We start from the raw sequence: 11252 nt of genomic DNA, 5'->3' as shown, positions 1-11252 counted from the left end.
AACCCGAGGTCCTCTCTATTCTCCCCCATCTCAAAATAAATGCCAGCTCCCACATCACCTCTCTGCATATCGCTAGGCTCTGTGGAAACTAAATGGTCCTCAATTTAGGACGAATACATGATTACAAGTTCCTGATATCTCCTGGAAAGGATTAGATATGATGGATCCTTAATCATCTTAGTCTGTGTCTAGGCTATCGTCTGTACTCTCTTATCAACTCTTGGTATCTTTGATACACCAGCCTAATCACACAATCTCTGAATAAGGCATGGGAATGGCAGAGTTATCGTCTTCCCAAAGGATCTCTCTTAGAGCTCGTGTTGAATAATGGATGCAAAATCAATGTCATATTTGTCCACCATACTAGTAATTAGAGCTTCTCTATCCCACGTTAAAAAATTATCCAGACATAACCTATAATGGACCAGCATCCACCAAAACTTCATAGCAAAAGTCAATATTGCCTTCTTTATCATACCCTGCCCCTCAATCTAAGGGGTCTCATCACCCAAAGGTGAAATATAGTTGGTGATCTATCTCATTATCTCAACTCTCTCATGTTTATGCTCAGTATCTCTCATAATATGTCTTTTATATGCAACTCTTAATTTGTAGTCACACTATACAGTGGATGCTAGAGCAATATAGTATGGGCCAAAAAGAACTTGATGGATGGACTTTACTGATATGTCAATCATAACCCCTCTAATAAGTGTCTTCTCAAGATGGGTTGCTCAGTATACCTCAGAAAACCTTTAGATCTAGGTATAGACAGCTAGGGGTGGACACGGTATTTGAAACTTTGGTACGATAATTTCAGTGTGCAGTTTTTAAAAACACTATACCATTACCATACCTTATTAATTTGTATGGTTTGGTATTTTGATGTTCAATTTTGGTATTTTGCGGTATGGTATTTGGTAACCATAGTTTGTTCAACTTTGATAATAGATACTCGTATAATGGAGTATTATTACATTGACTTTTCAAAAGCACATCTTGATTGTATCGTAATTAAACATTACACATGTAGAAATATTCAAAAGAACTAAAAATAGCTCTTTATGTTTCTCAATTACAAAAAAAGACATTACGATCAAGATAGAGTAGCCAAAGTTCCAATGCCTTGACATTTTTATACTAATACTAAGTTGTATATTTGTTAATGTTACATGTACATATATATAAGTTATTTATATAACAATCTACTTCGGTATGGTATTCGGTATTTTGGTATGTCATTTATAAATATCGAATACCGTACCATATACCAAAAAAATTTAAAATGTATACCATATACCATACCAAATACCATAGTATCAAAACCACGGTATCAAAAATTTTGGTTTGGTATGGTAATTCGGTATATACCATACCATGCCCATCCCTAAAGACAATAATACTGTAGCATGGTATGATGCATATAACTCCCACACCGAAGTCAGGATATAAGAATTGAGTGGTCTGGTCATCCACTCCAACTAAGAACGCTTAAAACTTGCCCGTAACTCTGGTGCCCTGATCAACCCAGACTGCTCAATCTTACGCTCCTAAAAAATGACCCACTTGGGCCAACTGGCCTTCACAACATGACTGTCTCTCTCAAATATCATTTGAATTCCTTTTACATACCATCTCAGGTTTATCTCGTCAAAAAGTTCCTTTGACAAATGTGTAGGGTCAGAAGTCTGATAATGATGAGCAGGTATCTCTGAACCAAAAGCTGGCACTTGCTGTGAAGACTAACTTGTACCCTCCTCAGACTAGGTACAATTGACGGCTGCTTATGAACTGCGATACCTTCCTTAGACTGGGGTACTGTTGATGACTCATCCTGATCTGCTACATCAGACTCTTCTCGGGACCCCTCCTCAGACTGGGGTTTTGTATAAATATTGCTATGCTGGGTCGGACTCTGCCTCATCTTTAGCATTATCATACTTAGGTGGCTGGGGAGAGTTTGGTGGTGATCTTTGGGCTGACTTCATCCTCGGCCAGGCTAGAGATACCTAGGCAGCCTAAATGGCCTCAGTTCGAGTTGTAGGTCGAGTGAAAGTAGGTCATCTTCCCTACTATGAGTCATCTGGTAGCTGCGCACCTATGGTGACCAAAATCACAGTCTTAGCTACCTCACATATCTAGCCCCTTGTCACTCGACATGTCGCCCTAGCCGCAGCTGCTTCAAGTTGTATAATAGGGCACTCTTCCATCGAGCCACTAGGCTCAAGGGACTCATACCTTCTCCTGGATGAACCTTCTTTCTTCTTCAGTAACATGTGTACCTGAAAAACCAAGCATTAGCTTCAAATAAATAATGATGGACTATAAAAATTGAAGAAAAACTCAAAATTCAAAACTTTAAATTTTCCTTCAATTTTCACATCCGTATAACTTGAACTAAGTCCGAACAAGTCCAACACACACATGTATCAAGGATTGTATTTTTCAATACAAATTATCATTCCAAGCTTTTGGTATTCCTTTACTTTTTCAAGTTCAACTTCTGTTTAGGGCATAATCTTAAGATTTAATTCAACAAAAATTCCTTACATTAAGATTTTTAGGATAATTCAAGGCTCCTACATACAAGCATGATGGTTTCTACATATTTTTCATGTGAATAAACATACCGACTTGCTTATTTGATATATAACTCAAATTACCACTACTAGGATCCAAGAAAGTTACCTTTTCTTTGAAGATCCAAAAGTGAACTATGAAGAAGTGAAACAAAATCAAATATCTAATGCATATTTAGTGCTTTAATACAAGTTGGTACCTCAAATAAGTATAAATTTAAGCTCTACATATGTGTGGGAAAGTGGGTAATTTAAAATTTGAGAGGGAAATTGAGTTTTTAATAAAGAAGAGGAATTTTGAGAATTTTGAGTGTTAAAAATGAGTTAAAAAGGGATTAAATAGAAAGGGTGTCGGTCTAGGATTTGTTTAAGCATTGGTGTGCCCAAGATTTTAAACAAAAATTGGCTCCATAAAGTACCCACTTACGGCACCCACATACGGGCCGTATATTAGTTAAAAAGGATTAAATAGAAAGCGGTGCCAGTCTAGGATTTGTTTAAGCATTGGTGGGACAAAAATTTTAAACAAAAATTGTCCCCACAAAGTACCCACTTACGGCACCCACATACAGGCCGTATATAGTACATACGGTCCGTATGTTGTGACCGTATGTGGACCCAAATTTTTGGCCAATTTCTCCAGTGTCTAGACTTTTTATTCTGATACTTACTGCTACATACAAGGTCATAAGTGGTATTTTTGACCATGTAAGTAATTTAATAGGTAAAAGTCCAAAAATATCCCAAAAAAATTCTCAAAATTCCATCTTTTCAGTTAAGACAACTTACCTGGCGTGTGTCGGACTCATGACCTTGGTGATTTAGTCACAAAATCCTCTTACTTGGAAAAATATAAATTTAGCAACTTTACCGCATTCCAAGTTAGTCCATAAGCTATAAATCTATAAAAACAAAAAAAACAACGCGAACTCTAAAATAGTGGGTTGATTTCCATCCAACACTTGATTTAATGTTGTGGCATGACGTGGATGTGTGGGTTACTTAGACTTCACCAACAAGCCCATGGGTCATCTCCCATGCAGTACTTGATTTAACATCGCAATAAGATGCGGGTACCTTGATTAATCAGAATTCATCAAGGTAACTAAAAGAATACCCTCCCGAGTCATCAATATAATTAATCACCGACACCGCTCTCATATTGGTAAACTACTTCATATTTCATCAGACGTTGAATATGATATCTTTATTATTGACCCTGAACCTGAGCTCCTCCTTCTTCATATTTACCATAGCTCTACCCGTGGCCATAAGCAGTCATCCCAATATGGTAGGAATCTTAAAGTCAACCTCACAATCCAAAATGACAAAATCATCTGGAAAGATGAAGTTATTAATTTTTACCAATACATCAAATAAAATGCCCACGGGTTTCTTTACAATGCAGTCAGCTATCAACAACTGCATAGTAGTCAGCTCTGGAGGGCTTAAGTCTAGCTGCTTGAATATAGACAGTGGTATCGAATTTATGTTGGACCCTAGGTCATAGAGTGCTTTGGCAAATCAAGATTTCCCAATGTTACATGGGACCGTGAACGCTCCAGGGTCACCCTTTTTTTGGGCTAGAGACTTAGAAATGACTATCCCACAGTGGTGAAATCCACCAACATCCTCAAAACTCGCCATCTTATTCTTCGTAACCAATTTCTTCATAATCCTGACATATCCAGGCACCTTCTCTAATTCTTTGAGAAGAGGGATGTTCTAGCTCAAATCTTTTAGCATCTCAATAAATCTCTTGAACTTTCCTTCCTCTCTCTTTTATTTTAGTCTTTGAGAAAAAGGTAGGGATGGTTGTGGGATTTTTCTTACTTCTATCTCAGCGACCTTCCCCTTACCTTTATCCTTATCTGAACTAACCTCAACACCTGTCGTCATGTCCGAATCCACAGCAGGTATGTTAACAACCATATTACTAATATTTTTCAACTCATCCATAGTAGGTAATGTGGTATCCATAGTAGACTTACCACTCTGGGGGTAATCTAAAGATAATGGCCATCATTCTTTGAATTTTGAACCATGTTAGTCGGAAAGGTCCTTGGTTGTCTTTAATTCAAAGCAGCTAACATCAGTACGAACTAGTGCTCTAACTGTTTGATAATAGTTGCATGAGACTCAACCTTTTGGGTCAAGACTGAAATATCAACCTTGATTTCTTTAAGTCTGGCCTCCTGACTCTCTTGCCCTTTCACCAGTTTTTTCAGCATCGCCTCTATTCTAGATTCTGTATCATGAATGCTTGATGGAATATACATGTCTCACTTCTTTCTATAGTCATCATTTTTTATCCAATTATCGTCTCGCTCACTATTGCGGTCTCTGTATCTATCACAATAATAGTTGTGACCTTGGGCTCAAAAACTCGCCAACTAATGATCTAGATATTTATCCTCCTCTTCTAATTAAAACTCATTGGCTTTAGAGGCTACACCCTTTGCTCCTACTGTGTTCACTTTCTCAGAATTCATGTTTGTAAACTATTTTTCCAGCAACCCTATATTAGTCCTCAACAGTACAATCTCTTGTACCACAGACTCATTCACCGATTTATAGTCACTGGAAGCCCCAAAGGAATAAGTTCTAGATTCCCTCTTAGCTTTTTGAGTTTGCCACCCTCAATTGGTAAGAGAAATTTGGTCTATAGTATTATAAGCTACCTCCCAATATAATCTAATAAAGGCTCCTCCAATGATTATATCAGCCACGACTTTAAAGATGATGGTAAGGGATCTATAGAATATCTCTAATAAGATCATCCCTAAAATCCTATGGTTGGGCACCATACTAAACTTCTTCTTGAACCTGAACCAAGCCTTGTACATAGACTCAGACTGTAGCTATCCAAAATTTTAAATCTCATCCTTGAGATGCATTATCCTAGCAAGAGGAAAAAATTAATACAAGAATTTCCCATGCAACTCATTCCATATAGGGATAAATCCTCCTTGGAGTTCCCCTAACTATAAATATGTCTCTTCTGTCAGTGAGAATGGGAATAAACTCAATCTAAGTGACTCCTAATGTAATACCCCAAATTAGACTTAGTCTAGTTTATCTCCTAGTGCTGACCTAAGAGGCCTAAATCCTAAAAATTTAGCTAAGTGTTGAAGGCATAGCCTTATTTTGACTCCTTAACTTCAAAGATTTTTAAGTTGACCTTTTGGGCTCTGAGATGATGATTTTTGAGTTGATTCATGTTTAGTGGTGTAGGGAGCATGTCTCGAGGAAGTTTTAGAATTTTCGAATGAGATTTGGGTCATGTTTGGATTTCTATTCCAGTAGCTCAACGCGATTCCACCGAGTCACACTAGGAATAGTGATAGCCATGCCATTGTATCACGCTAAGCCTACAAACGGCATTCTAGTTCTGACTTTAATCTTCAGAAAGGCAATGAAGTTATTTACCCTCGCCCTAAGTCATAAAAATAGAAGATTAGATGTCAGTTTAAGCATTATTCACTCATTCTTCATCAATTTTCTCTCCAAGAAACCCTATCCTAATTCCAAGAAATCCAAAACTCCTTCATATTCTCTTCAAGATAATCAAGAATTCAAGGCTTTTAATCCAAGAACTTCAACAAACAATTTCTAGAACATTTTTAAGGGTTCAAAGTCAAGCTTCTAAATCAAATTAATCCTAATAAGGTATGTGGGGTTATGAAAAAGGGTTTCCTTTCACTCTTGTTCCCAAATTACATAATTTTGAGAATTTATTTACTTGTTTTGAAGTAGGGTTCATACCCAAGTTTCTATATTCTTGAAGGATGTGATTATCAGGAGATTTACAATTTAAAGTTTATCAAGAAGTGCTTATGTTTATGTTTTAACTTATGAGATTTCTTTTATGCATGAGGTTGCACTATATTGACTTGATATCATTGAAGTATATCAAGATTGTTATTGAGCATGAAGTTTTGTTATGAATTGACTTGAGTTTAAAGTATGGGTTCTTAAGCCCTAAGTTTAAATGTTGAGATTTTAAGAAGATCATGCTCTTAAGCTTTATTTGATGGTTTTATACCAAGATTTAAAGAAGATGGATCTTTTGATCCTCGGCTAAGATATGGAATCCATATTTATTTATTTTGATCATAATTTAGAGCAAAGAGATGCATAACTGGTTTTCATTACAAACCCTTATGCTATTTTGAGGTGGAGAGAGCATATAAGTAATATGGGAGTAGTATTTAGCACTGAATTGGGTATGATTCCTAGGTCTCATGCCCCAAAACTACGTGCTACCATAGGATTTTAATGCTCATAGTGGGTCAGTATAGTGATCACTCTAGCCATGTTTTATTCCGATGGCAAGGGTAGAATAACTCTACCAACGTGGGTAAGAGACATTGGACTTCATAATAGCTTACATGGTTTATATTGGTTAAAAGAACCTCCCAATAGAAAGAGTAAAAGTACAACTTTTATAACTAAGTGTTATGGCTCATAAGATTTATACAGTATACTTTATTATTCAAGGTTTATGATCTCTAGTCTCAATTATTCAAGCTCAAGGTGAGTCATTTATACTTGGCATACACTATTTATAAGTTTATATGACTATTGAGTACTATTTTACCTATGCATTCACCCCACATACTCAGTACATTCCAGAAGTATTGATCCACATCTATGTCTATATGCTACATTATCTTATAATGTAGGGCCTGGTGCTCAATTCTAGCAGCATGATTGAATTCGAGTATCTCCACCTACATCCCAGCTCTTGGTGAGTCCCCATAGTTCGGGGGTCGTGTTATTAGCTTTGTTATTGATAAAGTACTTTAGATATTTGATTTCAATTTCAGTTCAAGTCAGCTAGGGCTTGTCCCAGTGGCTCTCAAGTTAGAAGTAGAGGCTTGTCCGCCTGTTTCAGTTATAGACTTTAAAGTATTTGTTTTCAATATTTTAAAGTTTAAGACTTTCAGTAAGAGATTAATTTTAGTTTTAGTCAAGACATTAACCTAGCATTTCAAGATTTCATATTGTCAAATTATCCTTGTTATGAGTTTCAAAGTTGTTAGAGGGCTAAAAAGGGTTAGCATGGGACTACTTGTAGTCTTAAGCATCGTGTGATGCCTAGGGTGTATTCCCGGGGTGTTACAAACTTGGTATTAGAGCCTAAGTTTTAAGGAATCCTAGGGTGTTAGACAAGCCATGTTATGTAGAGTCTTGATCATGAGTGTGAAGCGCGCCACACTTATGAGCAAGAGGCTATGAAATGATTTAGGAGATCATCTTCTTTCTTTCATGATCTATCATGCTTATAGTTGTCTTTATCTGCCTTAACTTATGCTTTTACATAACAGATTATGCCTCTTCTCCAAGACAATGCCCGCAGAAATGGTGACCAACCACCAATGCAAGCCAACCTCTAAATAAGAATGTGTCTCATGCTTAATTTTAGGCTACCTTTTAGGCATGGGCCTAAGCTGTGACTGCAAATGTCCAGGGCAATCATCAGGCTACAGTCCCATTTCAGCAAAATGGTGATTTAGCTGCAGCTAGAATTCAAGACTTTATGAGAATGAATCCACCAGAGTTCTTTGGGTCCAAAGTTGGTGAGGACCTACAACTCTATATTGATGAGGTGAGAAAGATCACTCAAGTTATGCATATTACTGAAGATGAGAGTGTAGAGTTAGCATCCTATAGGTTGAAAGATGTTGCTTATGATTGGGTTGTTATATGGAAGGATTGTAAGGGTGAGAATGCAGCTCCTATGAGTTGGTAGGTATTTTAGGATGTGTTTCTAGAAAGGTTTTTTCCGTGTGAGATGAGAGAAGATAATATAGAGGAATTCATAAACCCGAGTCAGGGCTCGATAAAAGTGAAAGAGTACTGCCTTAAGTTCACTCAGTTGTCTAAGTATGCTTCCGAGTTGATAGTTGACCCTAGATCTAGTATGAGTAAGTTTTTTTACTAGAGTGTCTGGTTTGGAAGTTAAGAAGTGTAGGACTACCATACTTATTGGGGATATGGATCTTGCTAGGCTGATGACTCATGCTCAACAGATTGAGGTAAAGAAGTTGAATGAGAGACAGAGGGGGGAAATAAGAAGGCTAGAACTAGAAAATTTGAGTATGGTCAACCAAGGTCTGGAGGGGGAACCGTTCATAATTTCAAGTCTACTTATCTATGCCAGCACCATCTTCAGCCAATGCCCCTACACCCAGAACGAAGCAGGAGTAGTGGGGCAGGACTTCTATTTTTAGGTCTCAAAATAGTGTGGGTAGAAGACCCAGTTATCCACCATATGCAAAGTGTGGTAGAAACCACCCTTGTGAGTGTTTGATGGGAATGAAGGGTTGCTATAGATATGGAAAGTTGGGTCACAAAATCAAAGAATGTTCGTATACTAAGCAAGGAAGTAGGGATGTTCATCCCCAGACTTAGGCTACTAGTCCACTAGCTCCTCCAGGTCACCCAGTCCCTCCTCAGGGCACATTATCTAGTACCAGTGGCGCTTAGTACTAGAATTGGTTCTATACTTTCCCATCTCATCAGGAATAAGAGAGTTCACTAGATGTTGTTACTGGTACGCTTTGTGTCTTTCATTTTAATATTTATATGTTTTTAGACCCAGATCATATCTATTTTATATGACTCCTTTGATTGGAACAAATTTTGGGATAGATCTTGAACAGCTCTCCAAGCCCTTCCTAGTTCCACCTCAGTAGGTGAATTAGTTGTTGCCATACGAGTCTATAAGAAGTGTCCTATCACTGTCCTATATAATATTATACTAGCAGACCTAATAGAGTTAGAAATAATAGATTTCAATGTTATTCTAGGAATGGATTAACTCTATTGGTGCTATGCATCAACCGATTGTCGCACCCATTTGGTGAAGTTTTAGTTTCCTAATGAGGAAGTTTTTGAGTGGGAAGGTAGTTCTGAATGTCCCAAGAGTTATTTTATATCTTATCTTAAGGCCATAAAGTTGATATCCAAAGGGTGCATTTATATCTAATTCGATTCAAGGACACTAAGTCTGAAGCTTCAACAATTCAGTCAGTTCGTGTAGTCAATGAGTTCCTTAAGATTTTTCCTAAAGATTTTCCAGGGGTACCTCCCGATAGGAAAATAAAATTCAGTATTGATCTTTTTCCTGATACTCATCCCATATCTATCCCTCCATATTATATGGCTCTGTCCAAGCTTAAAGAGTTGAAAGAACAACTTAAAGACCTCTTAAATAAAGGTTTCAAAAGGCCCAGTATTTCTTCATGGGGAACTCCAGTCCTATTTGTGCATAAGAAAGATGGCTCTCTCTAAACGTGCATTGACTATCACCAGTTGAACAAAGTCACAATCAAGAACAACTATCCTCTTTCTATGATTGATGACTTATTTGACCAACTTTAGGGTTCAAGTTATTTCTCTAAGATAGACCTCAGATCTGGATATCATCATCTTAGAGTAAGGGAATGTGATATTCCAAAGCTAACCTTCAGAACCTTTTATGGTCACTTTGAATTACTAGTCATATCATTCAGGCTAACTAATGCCCCAGCAGCCTTTATGGATTTGATGAACAGAGTATTCAAACAGTACTTGGATATGTTCTTTATAGTCTTCATCGATGATATTCTTGTCTATTCCCATTATGAGAATGACCATGCAGACTATCTCAGCATTGTGTTGCAAACTCTTAAAGACCATTAGTTGCTTACCAAATTCAGTAAGTGTGAATTTTGGCTAAGATCAGTAGCTTTCCTTGGCCATATTATTTTTGGTGATGGCATTAAAGTTGACCAAAAGACTAAAGCAATGAGAAATTGTCCTAGACCCATTTCTCCATCACACATCAGGAGTTTCTTGGGTTTAGTTGGCTATTACCAATGATTTGTTGAAGGGTTTTTGTCTATTACGTTCCCCATGTCTAGATTGACTCCAAAGAAAGTTAAGTTTCAGTGGTCATATTCTTGTGAGAAGAGTTTTCAAGAGTTGAAGACTCGACTCACTTTAGCTCCAGTTTTGATGCTACCAGATGGTTTAGATGGATTTGTTGTTTACTATGATGCTTTTAGAGTTGGTCTGGGTTGTGTTTTGATGCAGAGAGGCAAGGTCATATCCTATGCCTCTAGACAGCTTAAACCCCATGAGAAGAATTATCCTACCCATGATCCTGAGTTGGCTGACGTTGTTTTTGCCTTACAAATTTGGAGGCACTATCTTTATAGGGTGCACGTTGATGTGTTCACAGAGCACAAAAGTTTGTTGTATGTGCTTTTGCAGAGAGAGTTATCTTCGTTGGAGAAGATGGATAGAATTGTTAAAAGACTATAATATGAGTGTTTTGTATCACCTAGGAAATCCCATTGTAGTGGCAGATGCCCTTAGTAGACTGTCTAAGGGTAGTGTTGCCCATGTTGAGACTGATAAAAAATGTTAGTTTAGGAGGCTCATCAGTTGGCTAGATTAGGTGTTCGGTTGGTTGATTCAACTGAAGTTAGTGTATGGGTTCAAAAAAGTTTGGAGTCTTCTTTGGTTGCTAAAGTGAAGGAGAAACAAGATAGAGACTCTAGTTTAGTTAAGTTGAAGGAGTCAGTCAGAGATTAGAAAGTTGAGGTTTTCTCCCAAGGTGGAGATAGTGTGTTGCGATACCAGGGTAGACTGTGTGTACTATCTGTTGATAGTTTGAGGCAG

This window comes from Capsicum annuum, chromosome 3 (assembly GCF_002878395.1).
Source record: "Capsicum annuum cultivar UCD-10X-F1 chromosome 3, UCD10Xv1.1, whole genome shotgun sequence".
Lineage (NCBI taxonomy): Eukaryota > Viridiplantae > Streptophyta > Magnoliopsida > Solanales > Solanaceae > Capsicum > Capsicum annuum.
Note: the sequence above shows the minus strand (reverse complement) of the source record.